The sequence below is a fragment of the Buceros rhinoceros genome, unplaced genomic scaffold, assembly GCF_000710305.1.
Source record: "Buceros rhinoceros silvestris isolate BGI_N320 unplaced genomic scaffold, ASM71030v1 scaffold11340, whole genome shotgun sequence".
In the NCBI taxonomy this organism is placed as follows: domain Eukaryota; kingdom Metazoa; phylum Chordata; class Aves; order Bucerotiformes; family Bucerotidae; genus Buceros; species Buceros rhinoceros.
In genome coordinates this window covers 27,886-35,481 of record NW_010389118.1, presented here as the reverse complement: position 1 = coordinate 35,481, position 7,596 = coordinate 27,886, and positions in this window count along the sequence as shown.

Sequence of the window (7,596 nt, the reverse complement as noted above, 5' to 3'; positions counted from 1 at the left end):
AACCTGGAATCAGTTCGCACACAAAAGAGAATTTAGATCATCAACTGATCTCATCTGATGAGCAGAAATAAATGCCGAGTGACTTGTCATCTCACTCGTGATTTACTTATGCTAATTGTCCTTTCAAGTATGCCAGAAAACATTAGCAATGTAATTAAATTACCACTGTTCCAAATGATGAAATATCAAATTCTCCTCTGGGAAATTATTTGTGCTCAGCACAGTAAGTCTGATAGTCAAATGTGAACTTCTCGTGTTTATCTCTTTGGGTAGGTCTAGGGAAGTTAGTCAGAGGTAATTACTGTGATGTGTCAATTTACAGCCTTTAGCATGAAAAATAAACGAGGGGAGAGGGAAATTTATTTTTTTAGGCTTTTAAAATGTTGAGCCTTTTCAGATATTTCAGCAGCATGAACAGCAACAACTGATCTCGTTCTATTCTAATTATATTTTTAAAGAAAAAATGTGCTGCTATATGCCAGGCATGTTGCATACAAAGGCAGTTGTTGTCGTGCCAAGCTGCAGCGTAATTGTTCATCCTGAAGCTTTAATGAAGACAAAAAGTTTGCTTCAACACCGCAATGCTGTAATTCCAGTCATGACGGTGAGCAGTCTCCTCTACGTTGTCTTTAAGGCTGGATGAAGTTAATCCAAACCAGCAAACCATTTCCTATTTCCGAGACTCTCCCCAGGATCAGGTAGTGCAGGAAGAGGCTTTCACGGATCACAGAGGATGCTTCTCTCCTGGGGCTGCTGGAGTTCAATTTTGGATAATGCCAAATAACACCAGGCAGTGTGAGGTGATCACCACGGCAGTTTAAGGCAATGCCCTCCCGGGGCTGGCTGTGCCTGTTCCAGAGCATGCGGAAGGGGGTTCCTCAGCCCCTCCCATGGGTTGGTCAGCTCAGCCAAATCCCCCAAGTTATTTTTTTTTAAGCTAAGCCAGGTGAGAGTGTGCTGAAGCCCATGAGGAGCCTTCCCAAGGCCTGTCCCCCTCTGCGTGTTGGAGGTGGGATGCAGGAACATTCAGCCCACAGTCAGGAACCTCGTTAAGTGTCACAGCCATTCCTGCAGTGATTATGTGACCACAGCCTTAGTGATTTAGCAAATGAATTTGGCAGGGAGATTAACAGCAATGGCAGTTGTTGTGGGTGAATCTTCCTGTCCAGGGGAGCAGTAGGGTTTTAGAGGAAGCAGCCCAGTCTGATTTGGACTATTTGGTGTCGTTTATAAGCTCTAATTCATAATGATGATATAGTTGGGAGAAATGAAATGGGGACGGGGTTCAAAGTTGGCTGCTCATTTTCTGTGAAAAATCTCTGGAATGAAATGGAAAGAAGGTTCAAAATTTGTAGCATAATAACGGAGTAAATCGGTAGTAACCTAACAGAGTAAATCTGTAGTAATGTAACGGAGTAGCGCAGGGTTTGTGTTACAGGTACTGTTGCCCAGTATGTTTTAGCTAGAGCAGGGACTCCCCCATGTCACTGAAGCGAGATGAACCCCACCCAAACGAGCACGCTGCGATTAGCCCTCGTGACGGTTTTCTTATGTCACTGAAAAGTTTTCTTTAGGTAATCACGAAGTGCATTGAGCCTGTGGGTATCCCGATGATATGCTGGCAGAGACTCCACCTTTTCAGTGGATTCCCACTGCACTATTTGATTTGCCAAGCGAAGCGTTGGCGGAACCTCGAGCGCAGGCACACAGAAATACATCCAGATGTAGCAAATAGGAGAATTTGGAGCCAGCGGCCTTTGGCTGCAGAAGAATCCGCGGTGTGCAGGTAGGTGAAGAGGTGCCCTCAGAAACAGCAGATGGAACTTGTGGACAAGCGGAAATGATTCCTCCTCTGATTCCTCTGATTGTAGAACCGCTGCATTCCTACTTTAAGCTGTTGCCACATTTAATCTATGAAGTTTTACCCACCTGCCTATTAGCCGATTATGCACACACTGTTCATATACATAAAGAATAGAATTTATGAGCTGAGGTATTTTGCACTTCTCATTGCTCAGAATGAGAGAGAACATTTTCTGCTTCTTGTAATTTGCACTTTGTGTTTTGAATATATTACTGCCAAAAATGATACTGCAACTAATTGATAAACCAGTGACCGTGCGGAGAAGCGTGTGCTCCATGTACAGGACCAAGTCAGATAATTAAATTTGCATTACGCTTGTCTGGGTTAAGGTGTTCTGGTTTGTTTAAAACTTCGTTTCTGTGCAAGGGAAAAAGCAATTAAACCTCCTGATTGTATGTTTATGTATATCAGTAAAATGAGACATTTTATGACTTCAGAGATTCTAAATAAAGCTCAGTTACATAAGTAGTTGCGGAGCTATTTATTGATTTTTAATTTAAGTCACTGGTAAAATCTGTTGCATGAGATGTCTTTGTGTGCTGTTCCAAGCAGGGCTTGTGATTGCCCTTCTGGGGGAGCGGCGGTGGCTGTTGGTGTGATGGAAGGCTGTGGTGGAGCCGGCTGTGGTTCAGGGAGGAGGACGGCTCCCGAACGAGGCAGTCGCTGGGAGCCATCCGATGCACATCTGTCTTCCACCAGAAAGCTGCAGCTCTCATTGGGGTGGCTCTAGCCTGGATCGGGGGAACACCAACAGAAATGGTCAAGGATCAGGACAGCAAAACCAGGAGGGTGAAGACAAAGGTGCCAAGTAATCATTATTGCGCCAGAAGGAATCAAAACCAACACAAAGGAATCTTCCAGGAGAAACATCTATACCACAGGCATCTCGCAGCCCTCCTGAGGTGCCGCTCACCACTGTTTCAACTCGCAGGTACCGGTGGGAAGGGTTCTCCTGTCTTGGTTTGAGGACTCAGCTGTCAGAGCCCTTTCTTTTAGAAGGGCCACATGCTGTTCACAGTCCCTCCATCACCTGGAGAGACAGAGGATATCCCGCAGTTTGCAGTGACACCGTCAAGGACATCCCTGACATCACCAGGAGCCATCTTAGGACTGTTCGCATTTCTTGGCTAACTCTGCACAGAAAAGAGCCATTAGACCTGTGTGTAGACTCCTTCCAAAGGCCGGGTTTGAGATGCTCTGGGGTTTTGTGTCCTCCCCACCACGTGAGCTTGCCAGGGAACCAAGTCTGTCCAGGCATGATGCCCGCTGGCAAGCACTGAGCCTCAGAAGCACCCGCTGGGTGCAGCCTGAGAGGGCGCCGGGTGGGCCGGGGCAGAGGCAGGTCCAGCAGCCTGGAGAGGTGAAGGGACTCTGTCGCACTGCGCTGCTGCACAAGCCATCGCTGTAACGCCTCTAAACTCCCCGTAATTAATCAATGGTGATCACCACCCTGGAAGTACGGCACATGCAGAGCCCGTTGAGGTGACGTGATTATGCCGAGATGCAGCAGTTAAAGTACCTTCACCTGAAAGAACCGGAGTGAATTAATTTAATGTTACACATGTATAAAACATCAGGTTTTACAGTTGTGCCGAGCATTGATATATAATTCCATTATCATCTTTCTCCATGGTTTCGCACTTTACATCCATAATTTAGCTGTATTTACATTCTGGTTAAACACTGTCATGGTCATTGTTTTCCTCTTGGCAGCAATGGACGTAACATCCTCAGCCCTGTGATAGCTGGACCTTTTAGGACAGCAGCAAAGCTGAGCAATCCGTGTTCTGCAGCATCCCAAATGGAAGAGGAACAAGGAGCACCTTGGCTTTGCCTTCAGCCCCATCCACGTGGGCTCCGAGGTCTCTGCTGCTTCTGTGAGGCTGGTGGGATTGAAGCCGATTTTATTCCCGATTCCCCAGGGGCTGAGCTGGGCCCCAGTGGTACCCCCTGTCCTCCCACCGCAGCCCACGGGTCTCAGCTCTGTGCAAAAGCCCAACCTCCTTGCTTGGTCGAACGCAGAGTTTGGGGGGGGTCATGTTTTGAGGGGCTGGAGTGTGTCCAGAGAAGGGCAACAGAGCTGGGGCAGGGTCTGGAGCACAATGCGCTGAGGAGCGGCTGAGGGACCTGGGGGGGTTGAGCCTGGAGCAAAGGAGGCTCCAGGGAGACCTTCTGGCTCTGACAACTCCCTGACAGGAGGCTGGAGCGAGGTGGGGGTCGGTCTCTGCTCCCCAGGAACAAGCGACAGGACGAGAGGAACTGGCCTCCTGTTGTTCCAGGGGAGGTTGAGGTTGTCCCTGAGGAGCCATTTCTGTCCCGCTGGGGTTGTGCAGGCGTGTCGCAGGCTGCCCAGGGCAGTGGTGGAGTCCCCATCCCTGGAGGGGTTTCCCAGCCGTGTGGAGGGGGTGCTGAGGGACAGGGGGCAGTGGGGACCTGGCAGTGCTGGAGGAGCAGGGGGGACTCAGTGATCTCAAAGGTCTCTTCCAACCCAAATGATCCTATGATCCTCTGTACACCCAGCAGCGATGCTGCCCAGCGAAGGCCTACGTGAGTGCTCACCTCATGAGATGGGGTGGATTTGCTGGAGATGGTGTTTTGCAGCACAGTCATGCCAAAAATCACTCCTCACAGGGACGCTGTTTGCTCCAAGCTGCATTTGGGCTTGAAGAAGCCCCCGTTGCAGGTGTCCCCCTTGCTGGCGGTGCCTGGTTTCTCTGCAGGATTTATTCCTGATGATATACTGGCCTGGCGTGTGCCGCTGCTCCCTGGAAAGCAGCTTCAACTGGCGAGGAGAGCCTGTGGGATCGTGCCTGTCTGAGAGAGGTTTATTTCTTAGCTGGGAGCTTTACTGCTGCTGCTAGAGAAGCCAGAGTCAGAACGCAACTCCCAGTGCTCACAAAACCCCTTAACTTGCTGCATCGGGGGCAGCCAAAAAAACTGGACAAATTATCATTATGTGGGCAAACATTTTATGATATTACTGATTTTTAAATCAGGGAGTTGGGTAGGATGGTTGCCCGAGCTGTTGCTGGCTGTGTGTTGTTTAACTCCCTCTATGCCAGATTTTCATCTCACAGATCGCACGTGCTGGGCTGAGGCTGAGCTGGCCACTAGATGAGTGATGGATGCTCTCTGTTAACACCTCACCGTTCCTAAAGGGTGATGGGAAAAGGAATAAGGGAGAGAGGCTTATGGGCTAGAAAAAAATAAATAGATAAAACTGCTTTAATGAAGCCATATTGACAAAAAGAAAATATTAATAAGAAAATAGTGATATATATACAAATATATACACGACCACTACTGAAGTCCCCAGAGTCCCGGCTGGCCCCAGCAGCAGATGGGAATGGCATTCAGGAGCTGGATTCAGCAACTCATGGGTTGGGATTGAAGGCAGAAAGGCCAGAGTCCTCCTTGGATGTTGGCTGTGGAAGAAGAGGGCTTGACCCTTGTGATCCCTCAGCGTTACACCGAATATGACACGTATGGAATGGAACACCTTGCTGGTCCGGTTTGGGTCACGTGTTCTGTCTTCTCCTTCTCGCAAGTGCCACGTTTTTACTTCCTTACGACTCTTTTACTTTCAGCACACCAAGGTGGCACACAAGATTTAGCAGTGACCTTGGAATACATAGGAGCATGCAGAAGCCAGAGCCTTCCTGCATCCCCATCCCTGGCAGTAACTGTAAACATCAAGCGTTGTCATTTCTAGGAGAAGACACGGTCTGCAAAAATATGCTGAAACATCTCTGAGCAGAGAATTGGTTCTGTTCCAGCTCAAACCAGGACATGGGGGTGCATGGTCCCTGGTCTTCGCGCGACGCCTGGGTGTCAGTGGCATATCAGCAGCCGGTACTTATCCCTGCCCTGCCAGAGTTTTGAAATCCCCTTGCAGACCCCGGGCCAAGAGCCTTTCCTTCATTTAATGTATTTCTCTTGCCTTGCTCAAAATGGAACTATAAACCCTCACATGGAAACATCTGCCCTTGGAAACCTCATGTGATGCTCCGTGAGATTTTCAACTATCAAGAAATCACTTTGTACCTTTGTTACTCTTCTTTTCACTCCACCTCCAAGTGTACGAAGTAGGCAGGGTGTTCCCCAGCCCCTTGCCCATGGCAGATGTCACCAGTGCTGGACCAGGGGGCACCTGCTGCATCCTGACCAACCCTGCAGCCCCCAGCCATGGGAAAGCCGCACAGCCTCCAGCTGCGTGGCTGCACCAGCTCCGGGTGCTGCACTCCCACCGCTTTTTCTGCCGAAATGGCACTAGATGGAGCAATTGACAAAATATTGCCTTACTGCTGCCTTCAGCCTGGGCTGGTGGTCCTGCTGGAAGGGCAGCCCCCAGGGATGCTCCGTCCTCTCAGCCCTAACTGGGAAAGACAAACTCCCAGACCTCTGAGATGGCTTTTTCCTTGCAAATACGTGGGTGCTGCAATACACGGGAGACACCTGGGTGCTACAGCAAGAGATTTCCAGGAAATCAAATCACGGCCCATCTCACTCCACTGATAACTGCCCTCCATCCCTGGCAAAGGCAGGGCCAAGCAGCCCCTTCACAGGGACAGGTCGGGGTGCCGGGGGGGCACCCCAAAGCTGGGGTGCTGTTGATGTGCCTGCAGCAAATAAATCCCTGCAGCAAATAAATCTGCCTTTGCTACCAAGACGTTTGTCTCCTCTAAGAATATTAAATGCTGCTGATAGTCACTGAGCTGACACCGTCTGAGACGCTGGCAGGGTGATAAACCAAGAGGTGCTGGTTTTCTCTGTCACCCACACAGGCAAAACTGGGGGAGGAAAAAGAAAGCAGAATCCATTGTGTTTCGTACCCTGTACTTCAACTCTGACCCAAGAAAGCTGCCGGTCATCCGTTTTGCTGTTAAGTTTCAAGAGGCTGGTCCCAGCACCCAGTTGTCACCCCACATGGGGAGGCAGCAGGCAGAAGCTGCCTGCAGATGTCCGAGGAGCTGAGCCAAGGCACGTCCCCACCGCCTGGGAACAGCCTGCTGGTTTAATTAACCGCGGAGGCCGTGGTCACCGGTCGCATGGGGCTCTGGGTGCACATCAGGCTTGAGGCGGTCTGCTCTCTCCTCATACTTTGAATGTCACCATAGACCTGTTTCAGAGGTCAGTTGTCCCCATGCCCATGTGCCCCTGGGGTTCCTGGCCCCAATTCTGCCTTGCCAGAGGGAGCAGGATCCTCCCCTGTGCCGCAGGCTGAGGATACTGGAGATGTACAGCACAAAAATAAGTTTTAACTACAACATCCGAAGTAACCTGGACATCGTTAGCAAATCACTGCGATTATTTCATCCTCTTTTCTGCACTATACAGTCTCAAGCTGCTGCTGAGGAACCATCTGCATCCCTGCAGCAGGGATGGATCCCGCTTTGCCAATCCTTTTCCCAGCCAGAGGCCCGCTGCCTCTCGCATGGGACCCGGGCTGTTCCTAGCACCCCCCGGACGCAGGCGCTGAGCACAAGGCAGCCTTTTGTCCGGGCCCTCCTGATCACAGGGACCAGGCGTTTTCATTCCTCACATATCTTACAGCTGATGTCAGGACGACGCGGGGGTGGCCGTGGTGGCCATCCTGCTACGGGGGGGCACAGCGTGGCCGTGGCTTCTTATGTTCCCCCTCCCCCTCCAAATGTCTGGCCCCAGGGACCCCCGTGCCTTGGCAGCTCGCAAGAGGCGGGAGGAACAATTTGGGATCATCTGATTTTGGGCAA